Source organism: Canis aureus, chromosome 29, assembly GCF_053574225.1.
Source record: "Canis aureus isolate CA01 chromosome 29, VMU_Caureus_v.1.0, whole genome shotgun sequence".
Taxonomy (NCBI): Eukaryota; Metazoa; Chordata; class Mammalia; order Carnivora; family Canidae; genus Canis; species Canis aureus.
In genome coordinates, this window is record NC_135639.1 from 5,367,553 (window position 1) to 5,390,602 (window position 23,050).

At 47.2% G+C, this 23,050-nt stretch overlaps 2 long non-coding RNA genes across 2 annotated transcripts; one reads left to right on the forward strand and one right to left on the reverse strand.

Annotated features, from left to right (window-relative positions):
• Positions 1 to 678: 678 nt before the first annotated feature.
• LOC144300944 (uncharacterized) lies at positions 679 to 7,811 on the reverse strand. The gene is made up of 4 exons (XR_013367688.1): positions 7,720 to 7,811; positions 2,460 to 2,520; positions 1,111 to 1,235; positions 679 to 863 (listed from the first exon to the last, which is right to left on the reverse strand). It is a non-coding gene; the product is annotated as an uncharacterized LOC144300944 (long non-coding RNA).
• Positions 7,812 to 7,886: 75 nt separating this feature from the next.
• Positions 7,887 to 12,530, forward strand: LOC144300945 (uncharacterized). The gene is made up of 3 exons (XR_013367689.1): positions 7,887 to 8,080; positions 8,735 to 8,813; positions 12,138 to 12,530. It is a non-coding gene; the product is annotated as an uncharacterized LOC144300945 (long non-coding RNA).
• Positions 12,531 to 23,050: the final 10,520 nt, after the last annotated feature.

Below are 23,050 nucleotides of genomic sequence, written 5' to 3' on the forward strand. Positions count from 1 at the left end.
GAACTGGCATCCTGACAGGCCCACATGCTATAGCAAGGGCCTCCAGCCACAAGACATCACATCGTAAAAGTTGTACTTTGATGTCATCTCACTGCCTAGTGGAACACATTGAGAGCTTTCTGGATCTCAGTGGAGCACACAGAAGTAATAATATCTAGAGCTCCTGCTCACCAGTCATAGGGACCTAGCCAAGTGCGTGTCTGTTGGGCTGCTCATACAGCTGGTGGGAAGCCAAAGGAGGCTTCAACACCAAATCCCACCATGTTGGGCAGAATTTTCCATAGCTGCTCCGTCCTAAGGATTTCCATGAATTGGGATCCAGTCTAATTCTAAGAGCTCTGTGGTCTTGGACGGGCTAGTTGACCTCCTTGGATCTCAGTGTTCTTGTTTGTTACACGAATGGTGTGGGTTACTTTTAAGCTCCCAGAAGTGTCTATATTCATAAATTCTACTAATGTTAGCGTTAAGTATGCTGCTCTACTTCCCTACGGCCCTGCAAGAACAGAATTCTACAAGTCATTGACCTTAGACAAATTGCTTAATCTCTCTCTCTCTCTGTCTCTGTCTGAATCATCATCTATAAAAAGAGGTGTTAGCAATAACACCTGCCATCTTTTCCTGCAGGTCATTGTACGTGTCTACACGGAACGGATAAAAGGAAGCATTCGGAACAAGATGTTACAATTCCTTTAACCATTTATCTCCCCAGGGAATCTTCCCCACCTCTCAGACATCCATATTCAGTGCATATATAATTTCTCTGAGCTCTTTTATCACAAGGTCCTGATGCTCCTCTGGTTCTAACATCTTCCTTGACTTGTTCGCAGGTAACTCCTTGACTCATCAGGGAGGGGCCTCTGGGCCTGAACAGGGGTGAGGTCAGGGACAGGTCAGCCAGGCTCGCGCCTCCCCTCGCTGCTGCCCCGGCAGCCCCGGGCCCCAGCAGGCTCTCCACCGCCTGGGGGACACGCCCTGCCTTCCCACACTTCTCATCTTTGCCCACACATGTCCCATCTGGGGCAATGCCTTCCCACCTGTGGCCACCAGAAGTCCTTTCCATCCTTCACATCTCAGATGAAATCCACCCCCACAGCCCCAAACAAGACCAACCTGACCATCCAGGGAGACACTTTTCTCTCTCCTTGTAGTGAGGAGCACTGGGGGTTGGTCTTCTCATGGTTGACGATCTGGGGTTGCTTCCCCTGTGTCTGAGGTCGAGTTCTGAGAAACGGGTCCTGTGAAGGAGATTTGTGGGCAGGAAGCTTTTGGGCCAGAAGCCTTCAACCTCTTACAGGGTGGAGGGGGTGCGGGGCAGGCGAAGCAGGATTTGGCAAAGGAAGGCTCTGAGCTGGGACTCGGGCCAGACACTGGCCTCCGCCCATCACGTGGGGCGAGGGAGTGGGGTGGCCCCCTCAGCCTGACCTTCATACCCCATCACCCATCACAGACTGGCCCCCGGATGCGGCTGCCCCCAGGTGGGAGGCATGATCTTTGCCTGGTGACAGCCTCTGTGATACTTGGGGGGAGACTCAGCTGACGGCCCCCACTCCCGGCAGGTGGGAGAGAGAGTGACTTGGTTGTGAAGGGGACCTGGCGGCGTACCTGGCACCCAGCCTCCAGCCACCGGTAGGGAGGAGTGGGTACACTCGTGCGCGGTTGCCTACCCCGGCTAGCGCGGCTGCGGCAGGTGTGAAACCTTAGTAAATAGTGGTCAACTGAGTGAATAATAGATCTACAGGTGAGCAGCCCAGAGCAGCTGAGTGTCAGTCGTCATTTTGTGTTTTTATTTGCAAAGAATTTTTTTAGTCCTATTACTTTTGTTCTCTTTTAAAATTATATTACATACTAATGTGGACAGTTCTTCTAGGTCTTTGCTGGGCTCTCCACCCAGGGCTTCCTGGGAAAGTCCTTCCAGGAAATAGTCCTGGGAGGAGGACTATTTATTCTTATGGTAAAGTGTACACAACATAAAATAGTTCTTTAACTGTTTTAAGTGTATAGTTACTTGGCTTTATTCACGTTCACACTGTTGTTCAGCTGCCCCTACTACTCGTGTTCAGAACTTTTTCATTCCCAGTGAACACTCTGCACGCCTTCAACAATTACTCTTGATTTTCTCTTTCTCCTCTGTTCTACTTTTTGTCTATAAATTTTTTTTTAGTTCAGACACAGCATATAAGTGGAATCATATAATATTTGTTCTTCTGTGTCTGGTGTGTATATTTTTCTTAGCATAATGTTTTCGAGTCCAGCCATGTCGTAGCCAGTGTCAGGATTTTGTTCCTGTTTAAGGAGGGATAATATTCCGTTGTATGGAAGGACCACGTTTTGTTTATCTGTGCCTCAGTCAATGGACATTTCAGTTGTTTCCTTGGAACCTTCTGGCTATTGTGAATCATGCTGTGGACACTGGTGTATGAGACTCTGAGTCTTTGCATTTGACTGTTTTGGGCATATACCTAGATCCATTTTTTTAAAAAGAGATTTCTTCCCTTCTTTCCCAGAGGTGAAATCTTCATCCTGAGGGAATAAAAAGGCCTTCCATTATGTATTTGAAATTTTTGTTTATGGGACATGTTAGTGGGACAAGAAGCCCTTTTTGAAATAAGGTGTCTTCTTCATGCTCTCCACCATAAGAAATTGCAGCAGGCTTGACCTTGCAGCAGGTTTGTAATCAAGGCAAAATTTTGCATATATGTGTTTACGTTCTTTGGAAATGTGACATCTAAACCTCTCATCAGATCTTCATCTTTGAAGCCAATGATCAATTGAGTCTTTCCAAAATCATATCCTTATGATACTGAATCCTCTGTCTTCCTCTGCCACTTGTAAGGACCCTTATGACTACAATGAGATCACCTGGATAATCCAGAATAATCTCCCTAGTTTAAACTCAGATGATTAGCAGCCTTAATTCCATCTGCAATCTTATTTCCCCCTTGCCATGAAACATAATGCATTTATAGGACCTGGGGACTCAGATGTGGACATCTTTGGGGGCCCTAGGGATGCTATAACAAAGTGCCAAAAATTGGGTGGCTTAAAAAACAGAAATTTATTCTCTCACAGTTCTAGAGACTAATGGGTGTCCCTATGGCTATGCTCCCTCTAAAGTTTCTATGGAAGAATCCTTTCCTGCTTCTTCCTTTTATTTTATTTTTTAAAAGATTTTATTTATTTATTCATGAGAGACAGAGAGAGAAAGGCAGAGACAGAGGCAGAGGGAGAAGCAGGCTCCTGGCAAGGAGCCTGATGTGGGACTCAATCCCAGGACCCCGGGATCACAACCTGAGCCAAAGGCAGACACTCAATCACTGAGCCACCCAGGTGCCCCCTTTCCTGCTTCTAGTTTTGGGTGGCTACAGCAATCTTTGGTGTTCCTTGCTTGAAGCTTTATCACTTCAATCTTGGCCATGGTCTTCACATGGGTACCCTCTCTCATGTCCTTTCTTCTCATCAAGACACTGGTCATCGGAGTTAAGGGCCACCCTGACCCAGTATGATCTTAATTTCATCTGCAGAGACCCTATTTCCAAAGAATCTCTTCCTGAGTTTCAGGGTAGACATGGATTTGGGGGGAGACACCATCTAACTCACTACACGGGGCCATTATTCTGCCTACCAGAGACACAAGAGAGGCCTCAACCTCAGAGTGATCTTATTTAGATCATCCCACTCCTGGGCCTCAACCCCAGCCACAGAAGAATTTGAGGGAAAGCCTAAGAGGCTCACATGCCCCTGGTCAGATCACACTCCCAACTACCCCTCACGAGCTGTCCATCTTATCTCAATAAAACACCCAGGAGACCAGACCAGGAAAGCATCTGTACTTAGAACTGGATTTCTTTGCTCTGTAGCTCTGTCTCCGTATAGTATCCATGTGGATACTTCAGTATCCACATAAATGATCACTGGACAGCTTGGGCTCATGCCTCTGTATCTTTTCCTTCTCACCTTATCCATGTTCCTACACTTGACTAGTGGTTCTCAGTCCTGATAGCAGAATCATTTGGAGAACTTTCAAAATGTACTGATCTGGGCAGCCCGGGTGGTCAGCGGTTTAGTGCCACCTGCAGCCCAGGGCCTGATCCTGGAGACTTGGGATCGAGTCCCACATCAGGCTCCCTGCATGGAGCCTGCTTCTCCCTCTGCCTGTGTCTCTGCCTCTCTCTCTCTCTGTGTCTCTCATGAATAAATAAAGTCTTAAAAAAATAAAATAAAATGTACTGATCCTGGCACCTCGTGTCCCAGAGGTTCTGATTTGCAATCTGGGGAGGATCCAGGCATTGATATTGTCAAAACTGTCTTGAGCTGCTTCTGCTGCAAGCCCAGTCTCAGAACCACTGCCTGGCCCACTCACTGGGGCTCTTCTAAATATATGTATTTTTTGAGATATATTTAAAATATGTTTATTTAATTTTCCTTTTTATGTTTTTTTAAAAAATATTTTATTTATTCATGAGAGACAGAGAGAGAGAGAGAGAGAAAGAGAGGCAGAGACACAGGCAGAGGGAGAAGCAGGCTCCATGCAGGGAGCCTGACTTGGGACTCGATCCCGGGACTCCAGGATCATGCCCTGAGCTGAAGGCAGGCGCTAAACCACTGAGCCACCCAGGGATCCCTACATGCCCTCTTTAATGCCCATCACCCAGTTACCCCATCCACCTGCCCTGCAACCCTCAGTTTGTTTCCTAGGATTAAGAATCTCTTATGATTTGTCTTCTTCTCTGATTTTGTCTTGTTTTATTTTTTCTCTCCCCTCTTATGATTCTGTTTTGTTTCTTAAATTTCACATATGAGTGAGATCATATAATAATTGTCTTTCTCTGACTGACTTATTTTGCTTGGCATACAACCCTCTAGTTCCATCCATGTTGTTGCAAATGGCAAGATTTCTTTTTTGATGGCTGAGTAGTACTCCATGGTGTGTGTGTGTGTATGTGTGTGTGTCTGTCTGTGTATCTCTCACATCTTTTTTATCCATTCATCTGTCGATGGACATCTAGGCTCTTTCCATAGTTTGGCTATTGTGGACATTGCTGTTATAAACATTGGGGTGCAGGTATCCCTTCAGAGCACTACATTTGTATCTTTGGGGTAACTACCCAGTAGTGCAATTGTAGGGTCAGAGGGTAGCTCTATTTTCAACTTTTTTGAGGAATATCCATACTGTTTTCTAGAGTGGCTGCATCAGCTTGCATTCCTACCAACAGCATACGAGGGTTCCTCTTCTCCACATCCTCACCAACATCTATTGTTTCAAAGGGAACTTTCTGAGTCTGCAAGCTCAGAGGAGAGGTAGGACTGGGAATACGGATTTGGGCACCATCAGTAAGTAGGTAATGTTCCACATCATAGGACCAAATGAGGTCACCCCAGGAGTCAGTGCAGATAAAGATTTTGCATCCTGAGGTACACAATGGTCAAGGGGAGGGGAAGGATTTAGTTAGAGAGATTGAGAAGGTGCCACCAGTGAAATAAGGGGAAAGCCAAGAAATCCTGGCATCCTAAAAGCTAAAAGATGTTCCATGCAGGAAAGAATGATCAGTTAATCAAATGTAGCAGAGACATCAGAGCACAGGAGACCTGGACCCCTGGATGTGGCACCATGGAGATCACAGGTGACCTGGCAGGAGCAGGACACTTGTGGGTGGGGGTAAAGGTCCAACTGGAGTGGGTTCTGGGAGTAAGATGGTAGATGTTGGCAGGATAATATTTCCCAAAGATGTCCATATATTTGAGTAGTTCACCTTACATGCCAGAAGGTACCATTGCAGATGTGATTAAGTGAAGGATTTTGAGATGATGAAATTATCCTGGATTATCTGGGTGGGCTCAATGTAATCACAGGGTCTTTTTTTTTAAGTTTTTATGTATTTATTCATGAGAGACATAGAGAGAGGTGGAGACACAGGCAGAGGGAGAAGCAGGCTCTATGCAGGGAGCCCGATATGGGACTTGATCCTATGACCCTTGGATCATGACCTGAGCCAAAGGCAGATGCTCAACCACTAAGCCACCCAGGTGTCCCATCACAGGATCTTTATAAGGGAGAGGCAGAAGGGTCAGCCAGAGAGAGATTTGAACATGATATGTTGCTCACTTTGAAGATGGAAGGAAAGACCATGAGCTAAGGAATATGAGAAGCCTGTCAAAGCTGAAAATGGCAAGGAGATGGATTCTTCCCCAGAGCTTCCAAAGGAATGCAACCCCTGATACCTTGATTTTCACCCAGTGAAGTCCCATTTTGGACTTATGACCTCCAAGACAGTAAGATAATATATTTGTGTTACTTTAAGCCAGAAAGTTTGCAGTGATTTGTTATAGCAGGTACAGAAGATGAGTATAGGAGGGCAGTCAGCATGTTTGCACGGTATTGGGGATGATCCAGATCCAGTAGAGATCTGGGGATGCAGGAGAGGAAGGAAGGTTCTAGGAGCAGCATCCCTGAGTAGCAGGGAGGTCAGGTCCCAGTGCCCCAGCGGAAGAACTGAACTTTGTTCTGACGGCTTCTGCTTGCTCAGTGGGACACAGAGGGCAGGTTACTGGCTGAGATGAAAAGAAGGGAAAAAAGAAGGAAGAAGAAAGGACAAATTCAGAAGTGATCATTTTCAGAATGGACTTAAGACATATCTCTGCTCCTTATAACATTTCTTTTTTTTTTAAAGATTTATTTATTTATTTATTCATGAGAGACACAGAGAGAGAGAGACAGGGACACAAGCAGACCCCTGTAGGGAGCACGATGTGGGACTCGATCCTGGACCCTGGGATCATGCCCTGAGCCAAAGGCAGACGCTCAACCCCTGAGCCGCCCAGGTGTCCCTCCTTATAACATTTCTAAGAAGAATAAACAAAGAGGTGCACAATGCTCCACCTGTAAGAATGCCTCTGACGATATTCTTCAAAATAGTAAAAAATTGGGAACAGCCAACATTGCTGACGAAAGGTTACGCATTGAAGAAGTATGTTATATCCACGACGGATTACTCTGCAGCCTTTATAAACCATGCTTTAGAAGACCACTTAATTAAATATGAAAATGTACTGTTTTGTTAAGTGAGAGAGGTCGCAAAACAAATATGTACAGAATGAAACCAAGTTGGCAGAAATAGTGTGTGTAAACATTTGCGTTAACAAAGACTGTAAGGAAAATACATAAGCATTTAAACAATAATTATATCTGGGTGAGGGAATTACAGATATTTTAATTTACTCTTTATATTTGTCTTCATTTTTATATTAAATAAAAATTGTTTTTTAAGGCCCCTATGTGTGTGGAAGAGTGAAAGCAAAAAAGTCAGGAAGGTAATGTTTACCAGTTAGCCACTAGGTGCTCAGTATGTATATTATCCAATGAGTGAAACCGCCCAAGAAGTAGGCATTATATGTACACATGACTAATGAAGAAAAAGAAAGGAGAAATTAGGGGATCCCTGGGTGGCTCAGTGGCTTAGCACCTGCCTTCGGCCCAGGGCATGATACTGGGGTCCCGGGATCGAGTCCCACATCGGGCTCCCTGCGTGGAGCCTGCTTCTCCCTCTGCCTGTGTCTCTGCCTCTCTCTGAATCTCTCATGAATAAATAAATAAAATCTTAAAAAAAAAAAAAAAGAAAGAAGAAATTAGGAAGTGATCGTTTTCAGAGTGGACTTAAGACGTACTTGTACTCCTTATAACATTTCTGAGAGCAATAAACAAAGAGACGCACAATGTTTTACCTGTAAGAAGGCTCAAAAGTGAACTAACTCAACGTCACCTGTGGTAGGAAGCATGTGTTAGAATCAATCAATCAATCCCAGTTTCTCTGGTCTATTGCATCACAGTTGCTCTGGCCACAGTTGCTCAGGTGGCCAGAGTTGGGCCAATCAGCTCAAGGGCCCCTGACTCAGGAGAGGCCATGCCTATGCCTCAGGGGCCTGCCCTTTGGTTAACAAAGGGAAGTTTCCACCGAATTTTAAGGATAGACACTGGCCTGGCACCACCCCACTTTGCCCTGAACAGGACACTCACATTATGGCAAAAGCACTGCAGTGGAAAACACACGTGCACACACAAGCAAATGAAATGAAAGATAGTCAGGTGAAGCCGTATCTGGTCTGGAATATTCCACCCTGGGAAAGGGACTGTGTCCCAACAATGGTTGGGATCTCTTAGGTTTCAGTTGTGAAAGGGATACATTGAAGTCCTGTTATCTGGGGTTATGACCTTTTTTGGAAAGAGGATCTTTGCAGATGTCATTAAGATGAGAGTATATGAATTAGGAGGGGCCCAACACCAATTTCTAGTGTCCTCATAAGAAAAGGGAAATTTGGGGCACAGAGAGACACAGCTGAGAGAATGCCATGTGAAGGGGGAAGTGGAATCAGAGACCCGAGTGCTGCTGCCACAAGCCAAGAAACGCTGAGGACATCTGGAACCCTCCAGAAGCTACAAGGGAGGCATGGCGTGTAGTCTCCCTTGGGACACTCAAGAATATGCCATCCTTGCCCACACCTTGATTTCAAACTGCTAGCCTCCACAGGACAATCCATTTCTATTGTTTTAAGCCACTAGGTTTTCAGGACTTTGTCAGGGAGGTTCCAGGAAACAAATGCAGGCTCACCTGGGAAAGAGCCAGGGCTGTGTCCACCAGGGTCGTGGGATTGCTTCTGGGGAAGATGCCTGTTGTTGCCAGGGGAGGTTCCGTGGGCTCTCATTGCGTGTTCAGGCCACGTGCCTATTCTCTGCCTGCAGGACTCTGTGGATGGTGCAAACGCAGGAGCTCAGCCCCAACACTGGCAAGAGACTGGAACCTGGGACGGTGGCAGTAGACGTGCGACGAGATTGCTTTGGTGGACTTTGTGGTAGCCAAGGCGGGTTGGGCCCACTCAGCAGAGATGGAGGGATTGGGACAGGAGTCAACATCCTGTGCTCAGCCTGTTGCCCTTGTCAGTGAGGCAGGAATGCACTTTATTACAGTGATGGTTTGGGCAACAATTTCTAAGCTAATGAATCTGTTGGTCAGGTGAGCTCAGGTACATCATGGCTGATGCACATATGTGTAGGCCATTTTTTCTTCCAAAGATTTTATTTATTTGACAGAGAGAGAGAGAGAGAGCGGGCATGAGCAGGGGAGTGGCAGGCAGAGGGAGAGGGAGAAGCAGGGTCACTGTTGAGCAGGGAACCCAACTAAGGCCTCGATCCCAGGACCCCAGGATCACGATCTTAGCTGAAGGCAGCACATGTAGGCCTTTTCAAGCGACAGTCTAGAGCTGCACATCCAGTTCGGTAGCCACTAACCACTGCAGCCAATTAAATCTTTAAAATTTTTATTTTCAATTCACATACAATAAATTCCCTACATGCAGTATTTTTCATGCATGGTTCCTTGGCTTTGACAATTGCATAAAGTCAAGTAACCACCACCATCCTGAAGACCCAGAAGAGTTTGTTCACTTTAAAATATCCCCTTGGGTTGCTCCTTGGTGGTCAACCTTCTATCAACCCCAAGTCCCTCACAACCATCTGTTTTGTATTTCTATAATTTCTCCTTTCAGGATTTAAATTAATTAAAATTAGACAAAATAAAAGATTCAGTTGGTCAGTTGCACCAGCCACATTTCTTGCGCTCAATAGCGACATGTGGCTGACGGCTACCATTCTGGACGGCGCAGACAGAAAATATTCCCATCATTCCAGAAAATTCTACTGGGCAGCACCAGTAGAGGTCCATTTATTCAGTGTTTCTAAAATGTTTGGGGGTCGTATTCCTTCTATCAACCCTCTTCCTAGAAAAGGCTCACAATACAGGCATGCAGAAAAGAAATCCAATGCTGAGTTTCAGGGCATCCGTCGATGGCTCTAAGTCCCTTCCTATGGGGCTGAGACTCCCAAATGTCATGTAAACTTGAAAGTCTAAAAGCATTTTCCTCAAGCTGAGTTTTCTGCTTTGTGTCTTCAAGTTAGAAATCAGACCAAAGCGTTGTCTCGTAAGCTTGCTGTTTTCTCTTTAATATGCGACGCTGACAGGCAATTATTCACGGAGATTACTCCGTGCGCAGCGTTGGCCTGCTGCGCCGCCCGCTCGGTTGCAGGAATGAGCTTTTGGAAATCATCGTTATTAGTAAATATGAATCGGGGGTGTTTGAAATGACTTAATGGAAGTTTAGCTTCTCTCACATTAAATCTTCTTTGTTAAAGGGTAATGGTAAGGTAGTCTGGGCATCAGCTTAGCACTGTCGAAAAAGGTAGCTTGTTCCTTAAAACAGTGTTCTGGGTAATTCTTGCCCAGATCAATGTCATTCCGAAAGCTACTGCCTTCCATTTCACAATTTAGGGGCGATAATTGTGTTGGCTTGACTGACACTGTCTTGGTCACAATTTCTTTCTGATGCTGCCTCCTGCTCAGCTCCCCAAAGACTTGGGAAAACCTTTCTTGCTTGCTCCCCATCCGCCCTTTGCTTATAAAATGCCCCACGCAAAATAAATAAATAAATAAATAAATAAATAAATAAATAAATAAAAATAAAAAATAAATAAAAAAATAAAATGCCCCATGCAAATGGGACCGGGTCTGGCTTAAGGGCTGCTCAGGTATAGATCCTAAATCACTGTGACCTTATTACCAGAGGAAAGCATTTTATTTACTTCCAGGGCCCCTAGGTCCCATGGCATCTAGATAACAGTGACTCAAATGACTCAAATACTTCTTCTGGGCCCCACGGAAATCAAAAGCCCACCCCTTAGCTGTCTGCAAATGGTTCACAGCTTACCGTGGTGGAAGTCAGACCAGAATTCTTGATTTCCCGCCTTAAAGAGTTCTCCTTCCAGGTTCTGCCTCTTAGGGGGTTGCCTTTTATTTTCACCTGATGGTGAGCCCAACTGCAGCCCGACACTCCTTCTTTTGAATTCATTGCCCACCTTCCGACTGCCATGAATATAGGCCGCTTGCACGTGGTGGAACTTTCTCCAAAAGTTTGTGGGTCAAGGGAATATTCACTTCCCCAGCACGCAGCAAGCTTTTGGAAATCCTGCGTCACGTCCTGCTGCTCTTGGGAGCACGCTGGATCCTCTGCAAGTTCAGTCAGGGTGGTGCCCTGCAGTCGGCCCTCTTGACTCCTTGCTTCTCCCTCTTCTTTCTATCCTTTCCTTCTTCTCTCCAGAGATGAATGGACACTTCTGATGGATTCTGTTTTTTAAAAAAGATTTTATTTATTTATTCATGAGGAACACATAGAGAGAGAGGCCCAGACTAGGCTGAGAGAGAAGCAGGCTCTCTGCAGGGAGCCCGATGCAGGACTCAATCCCAGGACCTGGGGATCATGACCTGAGCCGTAGGCAGATGCTCGACCACTGAGCCATCCAGGTGCCCCACTGATGGACATTTCTAATACAGAACAGCATGGCCCTATCTTCAATGCCCTTGGCTCTTGCTAACACCCACATCCTGGGGACCTCATTCCTACTCCATATTCATCAGGACTTTTGGGTTGCAAACAACAGAAAGCCAACTCAAATTAGCTTCAGGGGAAAAAGAGAGTATTCTTTGACTCGAGAAACCTAAGAGGAAAAAGCAGGAGAGGCTGGTCGACAGGCTGACCTGGAGGCTTGGCAAAGTTTTCTCCATATTCATCCTTTCTACCTCCCAGCTCCTGGGATTCTTCTGAAAACAGATTTCTCCAGGTAGTGGAGACATGGCTTCAGGCATCAGGGACCCCATCCTTGTCTCCACAAAGGAAGCAGCACCCTTGGGTAGAACAGTCTGGGCAAAGTTCTGATTGGCCTGCCCTGGGCTCCGTCTGATGCAAGGCTCCTTCCCAAGACCCCGGGATCATGACTTGAGCTGAAGGCAACACTAGAACAGTCACAGTGGGCAAGGGACAGGGGACAGGGGATGGCGACCTGGAGTGGGTGCCATCCCCTGCAATTAGGGAGGCAGAATAGTAGATCCAGGTGCAGGGGAGGAAATGCCAGGGGGTCAGAAATGGCTACTGATGCATACAGCAGGTGGGGCTCACTGGAGGGCTTACCTGACCACTGCTAAGAAGCTCAGAAAGAGCAAAGGGGGCACAGAGACCCTGATAATGTTACAGGTCCCATGACTCACCCACAACAGACGTGGGGCCAGGGCCGGATAACTCCCCCCTTCTGCCCCTAGGAAGGGTCTCCGCAATCCAACAGCAAGAATGTTTTGGAAGCCTGGGCATTATGTACCCTCCTGCAAGAGGCACTTTCAGCACAAGGAAGAACTCTGGAAGGCATTTCAGAGAGATCACCTCACTTGTCCCGCGTCCTCTGCTCAGACTGCTCCTAAAACGGCCTGGGCTGATAGCAGTTGTCGTTCCCTGAATCATTTCCAGAAGGTGATGCTATAGCCTCTCAGCAGCCAGTATTTAATAACCTTAAGCATCTGGAAATCCTTCCTTATTTTCCAACCAAAATCCTTCCTGATGCAATTGCAAGTCATTTCCTCTCAGTGCTCAGGAAAGGGAAACCAGATGGTCAGTGCCCCACATGAAATAACTTTTAATAAACTTGCCAGAATTAGTGACCCATCGTGTAGTCTGTTTCTTCCCTGGGTGAAATTGTCCCAATTCCATCAACTGTTTTCTGCTTTGGTCTCATTTTCTAACTCGTAAATTACCTGAGCTTCTTTTCTCCAGAGGAGACTCAAGTTCTTGCAGTTATTCAATGTGTGTTGATGTGTGGGATAGTATTAAATACTAGTTAGGCAGGAAAGACTCAGCAAAGAAATTTCCAGTGCTAAATGAACCCAATTCCAGAGTGTGTGTGGGGGGGTGGTCCTCGAGGAGATGTCCTAAGTACTACAAACGTTAGTAGCTCCAGAGTCTATCCATAGCCAACTGGACATTTTCAAAAGCCATAACAGATGCCAATTCATTGCTTATTCATTTCCATTTTATTTATGAGAGATTTTTTTGGCCAGCTCTAAATCATTTGTTGGAATGCAATTGGTCTTGCTGGGCCTAAAGCGGGATCATGTCTCATGGAATTGTTCTAGGTTATTATCATGAGCAGCTCTCGAGAAACCATTTCATGTTCTGCTGGGTAGAGTTACTAACACATCTCATGCGACGGGGGCCGGGGGTGTGCTTGAGACTTTTCTCAAATGCAAACCTGAAACAGGCAAACAAAACCTTCCCAGTTGTTAGAAGGCAACGGGTTCCAACTCACAAACCCTGGGGGCAAAGAAAGCTGCACCCAGGAGCAGGACCACAGGATGAAAAATACTTGGTTTGCGGGTGAGATCATGGATCCCAGAGTGAGAGCAGACCAAGGAGTAGTGTTCTCTGGTAGATGCAGATACCCTGGGGTATCAGAGTGTGTGTGTGTGTGTGCATGTGCACGAGTGCAAATATTTAAGAGCTGAATGAACAAGTGAATCGGTGAATGAATGAATTGAAGGTGGTTCTGATTGGTAAGGAATCTTTTTCTTTATCCATTTAAAAATATTTTATTTATTTATTCATTCATGAGAGACAGAGAGAGAGAGAGAGAGAGAGAGAGGCAGAGACACAGGCAGAGGGAGAAGCAGGCTCCATGCAGGGATCCTGATGTGGAACTCGATCCTGGGTCTCCAGGATCACGCCCTGGACCAAAGGCAGGCACTAAACCGCTGAGTCACCCAGGGATCCAAATCCATTTTCTTTTTTTAAAAAAATATTTTATTTATTTATTTGAGAGAGAGAGAGCAAGAGAGCATAAGCAGGGGGAGTGGTAGGCAGAGGGAGAGGGAGAAGCGGGCTCCGTCTGATGCAAGGCTCTGTCCCAGGACCCCGGGATCATGACCTGAGCTGAAGGTAGATGCTTCACCTACTGAGCCACCCTGGTGCCCCTTCTTTTTTTTTTTTCTTTTGTAAAGTTTTAGTTATTTATTTATGAGAGACACACAGAGAGAGGCAGAGGCCAAGGGAGAAGCAGGCTCCCTGCAAGGAGCCGGAGGTGGGACTCGATCCCAGGACCCCAGGATCACACCTGAGCCAAAGGCAGAAACTCAATCTCTGAGCCACCCAGATGCCCCCCTCCTTTTTTTTTTTAATAATCAGAAATTTGTACCTTTTGACTTCCTTCACTCCTTTCACTCTTCCAACCCCCACTTCTGGAAATCATCAGTCTGTTCTCTGTATCTACGAGCTTGGCTTTTTTGGGTAAGATTGTACACACAAGTGAGATCAAATAGTATTTGTTTTTCTCTGACTTATTTCATTCAGCATAAAGCCTCAAGGCCCATTCATGTGGTTGCAAAGCGCAAGATTTTATTTGTTTTCACAGCTGAGTAACATCCCACCATGTGTGGGTGTATACAGGTGTTTGTACAGGTACAGTTTCTTTACCTGTTCATCCAGCAGCAGACTCCAAGGCTGTTTCCATGTCTTGGCGCGGTAAGTAACGCTGCAGCGGGCACGCGTGCGTGACCCATTCAGAGTCGGTGTTTTTCTTTTCCTCAAATATATACACAGAAGTAGGATGCCGGATCATATGATAGGCCTATTTTTAATTTTTTGAGGAACCTCCACGCTGTTTTCCATAGTGGCTGCACCAATTTACATTCCCACGGACAGTGCACAAGGGTTTAGGGAGTTGTTTTGGTTTTTTGTTTTTAATAGGAGTGCAAGTTTGCCTTCTTTCTTGCTTGTGTTCTTCGGGGGGCACACGAGTGGATCCTGCTTCTCCCTCAACACGACTCATGAACTCTGCCGCTGTGTGGGCTGTGCACCATGCAGTTCCAGGAACGCCTTTTACGTCATTCTTTATGTCCCAGCGGTCTCCTGCAGTTGTTCAGTGCACAACCTGCATGGCTGTCCATGGCAGCCCCATCAGTGTCAAGCCCCAGAGATCTCATCCAATAATTTTACCCTTCTGTGAATGGGCTCATTGCCACCAACTACGTGAATGGTAGATACATGCCGGAGAGCATTTGTTTTTCTGACTGTAATATACAAAACAAATTTCGACATAGTTCTGTTAAATTTCTGTTGATATTTGTAGACATCTACTGCCTCATAAACTTTGTTGTCAATTATGTATGCTCACAAGCTGTTCTAGTTTTGATACGTTTAGGAAAAGTTCAGTCACATTTTCAGAATTGTAATGATTTCCCATAAAACATCTGATTCTGAAAATTTGTATCTATACAGTACAAATAACATAATGGCAGGCAAATCATGCTACATAGTACCTTCCTTTATGCTGTAGTTAAAGTTATTATAGCTTTCCAAACAGTTTGCTTTTCAAAATCATAAATAAAGATCCTGGGGTACAGGCTATTTTAACAAATATGCATAACTTGGAGACGCAGGATCTATTTATCTTTCCAACACCCATTGTATTTCTTCTCAGTCCAGATTCTTTCATAATATTTATCTGAAGGTAGAATTTTAAAAAATGCTCTCGGGGACACCTGGGTGGTACATTTGGTTAAGTGTTTGACTCTTGATTTCAGCTCGGTTCTCAAGTTGAGTTCAAACTCCACGTTGGGCTTTGTGCTGGGCATGGAGCCTATGTTAAAACAAGCAAGCAAGCAAGCAAGCAAACAAAAAATCCTCTCTCCCCTAGGGACCTAGTTCACCTGGAAAAGGTAGGCAGATTTGGGGTGGATTCACGGTATGGAGGCTTGACTGGCAGAGATCTGCGCATCTCTGTGGACCCCAGTTTGATCAGCCAAAGCAATATGGGTTTCTATTTATCTAAAGGAAAGTGGCCAAGGATGAGTGATTAAGGAAGATTTGACATGTCGAGGACCTTGTGCTCTAATGATCTGTGCAAAAGTTAGCATTAGAGAAGGCCTCTATCCTTAGGAATAAGATGAGGAGGATGAAGAGTGTCACGAGGGAGAACAGTGACAGGGAGAAGGCTGGGATGCTGGGTCCATGAGGCTGGTCCCCTTGGTGCCCAGAGACATGAAGGCAGGAGCCCCAGAGTCTCCTTCATACCATTTGCTTTGGGTGCCCGGGGCATGGCCAACCTGGTCCCTATGGGCTGTGGGAGCAGCAGAGGCTTCTGGGACAGTGGAAGCTGGCATTCCCTCAAGCCTTCACTTGTGCCTTCATGTGTCCATTTATCCATACATTCGTCTAATTGCTTTACCACCAACAATCTGTTCAGAACCTCTTTTGAAATAAGACAGGTTTGAAATCAGGCAGAGAGACAAGAAGCAGGGGTGGTACCCATTACTGCTGCAGACGCTGTTGGGGAAGGAATATGTGGCATAAAACCCACTGCAAGATGCTAACAGATACCGGGAAGATGAGGCACAGGAGGACAGAGATGCTGAGCCACAAGGTTGGAAGGAGTCTTCCTAAACAGAGACTAGAAGAAATGGGGGAGGGTCTCAAATGGGGCCATCTGACTTCTGGCTGGAGGGGTAGGGTGGTGTTTTCCAGCTCTCATCTTTCTTGCAAGACCTTCAAAGACCGCATCTCTGATCACCTCACTCCTATGCTTGGAAACCATCAGTGGCTCCCTATTACCTACAGAATGAAGAACAAGTACCTCAGCAACGCATTCAAGGGTGTTCAAAAGTGACTCCCTTCTCCCTTTGTGGGATGACCTCGCACCCCCTGCCTCCTATCGTTTACTCCCCGACCTCATGGTCTCACTATTTCCTAAACATTAGCGTTCCCTTCCTCTTCTCTTCCCAGAAACTGGTGTGTGGATGGCTCTGCCTCACACCAGGGGAGGAATGGTGATGGGTTTGGACCAGTAATCACGGGAGCCAGAGGGTCCAGGAAGAAGACAGAGAACCGAGATGTCTGGAGGACACAGCCCCCAGCCTCATCTGGGGCACGACAGGAGGAGCCAGCACCGGAGCTGGGTTGCACAGGATGGTGGGATTTAGGGAGAGAGAAGATTCGGACCCAGGCCATGTGCATGGCCACTTGTTAGAGCAGTTTTGATTGTTGGATTTCAGAAATACCAATGGATCAAAGGAAATGTGCCCTGGAAATTTGGGAGTAGATGGATTCTAGTGCCTTTATAACTAAATGGTACTGTGATAAAATTTTTTTTTATCCTATCTTTGTGAACTCAAGTGACTAATGTTTCAATATGCGATTTAAAAAGGGATTTTGTTCCCATGACAGCATTCCTTGAGGTGCTATTAAATACAACCTTAACGATTTTTATATAAAAATGAAACATGATAGGAAGCATGTGACCATATGCTGGTTTCCCTGGGCAGACAACGCAGAGGGTATGTCAATGTGGAGGGCGCCCTAGCAGTTATAGCCACATGCCATCGGCACTTCTAGCAGGATTTCTAGAACAGTCCGCAACAATTCCTACACGCTTCCACATGCAATCCTCACCCGCTTCTAGAATCCCTAAAGTGAATTCACAGGGTGGGACAATGACAAATTTCCTAGTGGGAGCCCAGATGACCCCTCCTCTGTGACTGCGGGGGCTTTGCTCTTGGGCCCAGCACCTCGGGCTTCCCGGGCAGCAGTAGCACCCAGGCACCCTCCTCACCCTCGAGGCCTGGCCATCTCGCCCCGGGAGTCGGTCCCACCCTGAGCCGAATCCAGCACCGGTCGTGGCTTAAGTGAGGTTACATTTTAATGAGATGAAAAATAACTCCTAACTCCTTCTTAGAGGACCGGGTATAAATTAGTTATTGATTTTAAAGCACCTTGGAAATGTAATTCGGGAGGCAGTGCAGCATCCAAGCTTGAATAATTAACGAGACAGGTGGAGGTAGGAGCCCCATTCCTCCCCCGCCCCTGTTATCGGGAAACTGAGTCCTCAGTCAATGGAAAGGATGGGTGCCCTGGGGCTTGGACTGGCCTGTGGCATGGACCCAGCAGCCCTCCAGGGATGGGAAAGCCTCCTGGCTACACAGATGTCACCAGAACCGTGTTTTCCGGAAAGCCAACGATAGTAATCTAAGCTGGCTGTGGGCGTGGAGGTGACTAGAGTCCCTTCTCCACGATTTCTTTATACAGTAACAGTACGACAAGCTCACTGTGGAAACTCTGGTCAAAGGGAGGAGTAAACATCCCAAACCCATCATCCAAAGATACCGTTCTTGCTGCTTTCTTCTGGTATATTAGAATTCTCCGATTTCTTAAAAAAAATACATTTGTCATAATAGTCTTCATATAACGTTATATGGACCAGACTATTTTGCTTCCTGTTAGTTTGATTGATTGATTTATTTATTTATGATAGTCACACAGAGAGAGAGAGAGGCAGAGACACAGGCAGAGGGAGAAGCAGGCTCCATGCACCGGTAGCCCGACGTGGGATTCGATCCCGGGTCTCCAGGATCGCGCCCTGGGCCAAAGGCAGGCGCTAAACCGCTGCGCCACCCAGGGATCCCTTCTTCCTGTTAGTATTAGATCATAAACAATTTTTCATGTTATTATAAGTGCCGTATAAACATCCTTTTCAATAGTAACTTCGTGCACTTCAGTTCTAGTCCTCCTGCCACCATCTCTCGGTTGTGGGACACGTAAGCTGCAGGTCATCTGTTTTCAGTGATATTAAGGCAGGTGATGAACGGACCCCCCGGGCGAGGCGCTTAGGAAGTTAACGCATAGGGACGCCTGGGGGGCTCAGGTCGTGATCCCGGGGTCCTGGGATAAAGTCCCACATCGGGCTCCTTGTGGGAAGCCTGCTTCTCCCTCTGCCTGTGTCTCTGTCTCTCTATGTCTCTCATAAATAAATAAATAAGATCCTAAAAAAAAAAAAAAAAACCCTCGTAAGTCGCGGCAGGAAAGGCTCCTTCCGTTCTCGACCTCCAGGGGACACGGTCTCAGACCCATGACTGTTTCAGCAAGGGCTGATGACAACCTGACTTCATAGGTTGACTAGTAACCCATGTGCCTTGTGATGCCATAGAGGAAGGCTCACAAGCATTTGTTAAAATATCATTCATTCATTCATTCACTCATTCATTCATTCTGCGGTGATTGTGCACATCTATGCACCAAGGCACCTACAGATTGGAGGGTGTGCTGGCCGAGCACATGGAGGGAGGTTGGTCATCTAGGGTCACGCTGGCTTCCAGCCGGTGATGACAAAGGGGCAGGTGGAGGCTCCCGGGGAGGGGACCTTATGTCTCTTCAGCAATAGGTAGTGTGTGTGTGGGGGGCAGGGGGAGCAGGTGGTCAGAACATCCCCTCCCAGCCTCGTTCAGAGATTAGACGGAGGGGATCGGTGGCAAATGGGCCTGTGCGAGTGGCTGATGCATGATGCTGTCACTCCAAGGTGTAATTAAAGAGATGTATGCTAATTTTTAACTTGGTTAAGGGATATTAACTCAGACAAATGAACCTCTCCTTTCCCAATAATTAGATATCCAAACAAACACACACTTTTCTCCCCAATTAAATGAATGGAAACTCTAAGCTATGGAGCCCCATTTCAATATGCCCTATTTGTTACTGGTTTCCACTCCACTGCTTTCTTTAACTTCACAAAAGCAAACGATACTATAAAGAAGCATAATAAAATCATAACAGCAAAAATTTCCTTTTGATTTTCGCAGGACATAAAACACTCATTCACAACTGGAAAAAAAAAAGACACTGTGTTCAGCTAAAATGTCACGTTGTTTCCAAGAGAATGCAGTTTAAAGGGCTTAAGGGATGGTGGCATCCAAGTGACACATTTTGAAGTTATATTTAATTTAAAGCAGTAATGCCTATCCCTTTGGTATATAAAGGATGGATCATATCAAGCCAAGTTGACTGCATTCTTTTTTTATTAAATTACAAAATTAGTGAAAGAACTAATGCTTTTAGGTGGTATGGAGACAAATACCTTTTATTTTCGTGCTGGTGGCGGCAACCGACGTGAGGATAATTGGTTGTCCTGGCGGGGCAGACTGAACAGGATGAGGCACTTTGGCCCCTGTTCCCACTGTTTTGGGTTCAAAAGAAATTCCCAACACTAGAGTCACTGAACTTGGCCCTGGTCACCCCTCTACTGTCCAGGACACAGCCTGGGACGGATGGGGCTGCAGTGTGCCATGAAATCCAGGACCAGTGGATCTACTTAAGCAAAAACAAAGTGAGAAGTTAGTCCCTGTGGAATTAGGACGGTGAGCATCTTCGTGTGCAGCCTACGTGGAGCTTCAGTGGGAATCTTGCTCAGAGTTAGAATGAGGGCTGCAGAACCCGCATGCTTGGGGGGAACCCTACCTGTACGCAGAGCCCCCAGTGAACAAGCCCAGTGGCCCTCATTCCTGTGTCTCAGAATCCGCCTTTAGCTAGTGTCTGAATTCAGGCAGCAGAGGCCCCACCAAAATGTAAATGTGCCTCCTGGGAGGCTGGCTGCAGTGACACTGGGCTGCACATGGGCCCACTGGTGCTCCCACAGTTGGGAAAACCAGAACACTGGACAGGTAGGGTTTGATGGGGAAGTGTTGGTCATTTCGGCCTGGAGAGCAGAGGCCCACCTGGAAGCAAGGTGGGGGTAAGCCGGAGGTTGGGGGTTCAGCAGAAGCAGAAACACCAGGTGACCTGAATGCTGGTTGCCTGGTCCCCCAAATGGTTCCAGTTCTCTTGGGCCGGGAGAGCCCCCGCCCACTACAATGGGTCTCTACAGCCCAGGGGACTTTTGGGTCCATCTGAAAGGCCAACCATGAGTCCCCCAGGGAAGGGACGTGGTGGTGTGATGACGAGTCATGCCATAGATTAGGAGTTGGGTGACATTAAGTGGTTCACGACTGTCGCAGAGTCAGGGTTTCCTTCTTGAGCTGAGGCGTGCAGGAGGTGCAGAAGGTCACCCCAATACCAAAGATGAAACCCAACCCAACCCAGGCACAAAACCTCTATCCCAGTGGGACCTACCTGAGTGCTCTCCATCATACAACCTTTCACAGAAGGGACGGGAACGCTGTTACTCCCACGTCAGAGGTGAGGCTCCAAGAAGAGCCATGTCTGCGGTCACGCGACAGGTACAAGTGGAGAACGGGGCTTCGGCCCCGAGCACACGGGCCTTCAGCAACGGCGACAGGGGACAGGAGGAGGACGGGCGTGGCTGGGAGATGCCCGCTCAGGGCCTGCTGTGCCGTCTCTCTCCACCTCTGCTGACCTTTGCCAGTGTCTCTCTTCTCCTGATGGGCTTCGACACCAGCACAACGACACGACGAGAAACACAACGTCACAGTGGAGGGAACCGGCCGGCAGACCCGGGGTGGATTTCAGGGTGTGCCCTTTACTCTCTGACTGTGGCACACGGTCCGCTGTGTGCTCCTCGCTTTCCTTGTGGGAGTGAAGCCTCCCCCCCGCACCCCAAGTGTCCTGAGGACTAAATGTTCTGAGGCACAACTTCTGGCCATGCAGCAGCTGCCTGGGTAGGCCCCTCCTCGTGTATAATCAGCTGATTTGGTCCATGAGGTCAGCAGAGCCGGAGTCGTCTGTCCGTCCAGGTAGAGCCGGTGAGGACGGGGCCAGGCTTTGCACACTCCGCTGTTGAACCCGGCTGCGGGCGGGAGGCACCCTGCCCTTGACACTCCCGTGGACCCCAACCTCCTGTTCCTCATCCACGCTGATTTTGCCATTTCCAAGGGCCTTCTGGGTTCCTGCTCTTGCCGGGCATCCCGCCCCCTTCCTGCATCTCTTTCCACAACACTCACGCCAGGCGGATCCACCCAAGGTCTGCCCCGGGATGAGGTTGTCGATGGCACGGCCGGGGCAGCGCAGCGCTGACATGAGGCGTCTTTGTCCTTCAGAGCCTGCTGACCTCGATGCCCTGGCCTCGCCCCATCAGCCTCCGTCTCTGTCCTCCCGCCTCACACCCCTGCTGCACCCCGTGTGTCTGCTCTTCTACAGTGTCTTTCTGAATCAGAGATCACCGACTGGTGGCCTCCAGGCCAGATACGTTCGGCTCACGGGTGTGCATCGTTTGGACCCCAGCGTTAAAACGTTTTTGAGATAGAGGCCCGACTTTGAACATTTGGCGCACTGCCACAGTTTTAGTTTCTTTGGAAAATTTGGGCAGTCACGCAGGATGGGGACCCCTTCCTGTGTAAATCAGGCTGTCCGGTGGGCCAGAGTCCCGTCGCCCCCACCACCTTACAGCAGCCAGCTGGAGAATCGCCCCTGCAGGCTGACCCTCACCTGGCACAACCCAACAAGCTCATCAAACTATTCCCCTAAGCCAAGAAGTTGCTGATGGCAGCTATGTTACTATCTACCATCCATCCACCCATCTATTTATTATCTGTCTATCCATCCACCCAACTCTCATCTATCTCCAGATCCATCATCTCCCTCTATTTTTTATGTCCTCTACCTTTGTTCCTGTAGCGCTGACAGCAGTAGCTGGCATAGAGTGGGTATTCAATAAATATTTGTCAAACCAATTAGCAAATATAGGATAGATGATGCAGCCAAGGTTCAGAGATGCTGAATTACCAGGCTGTCATAGGGCTCGCAGAGGGGAGAGCCAGACCCATTTCCAGCCTCTTCAGGGGCCCACTTGGCTCTCTTACTTCTGAGACAAGTTTGGATTAGGGCTTATCCTGGCCACTGCGGCCCAGGTCTACACTTGCCCTACTTTCTGGCACGTCCCAGGTAGCTCCTGGGTGCTTTATTATTATTATTATTATTTATTTATTTTTTTAAATAAATTTATTTTTTATTGGTGTTCAATTTACCAACATTTAGAATAACACCCAGTGCTCATCCTGTCAGTGCCCACCTCAGTGCCCGTCACCCAGTCACCCTCACCCCCCACCCACCTCCCCTTCCACCACCCCTAGTTCGTTTCCCAGAGTTAGGAGTTTCTCATGTTCTGTCTCCCTTTCTGATATTTCCCACTTATTTTTTCTCCTTTCCCCTTTATTCCCTTTCACTATTTTTTATATTCCCCTGGGTGCTTTAGTGTGGCTTCCTGGGGACCTCAGCAGCCACAGAACCCCTGCAAGTTGGGGCACTGTGGAGAGACCCCACTCTCCTCTAAAGAGCCCATATTCTCAACAGTGTTTAATAAATGGGGGACTGTTTCTTGAATAAAGCACCTTGGTCTTTCCTGAACTTGGTTTTCATTGGCTTAATTAAATGATTAAGTAGGCTCCACGCCCAACCTGGGGCTTGAACTCAT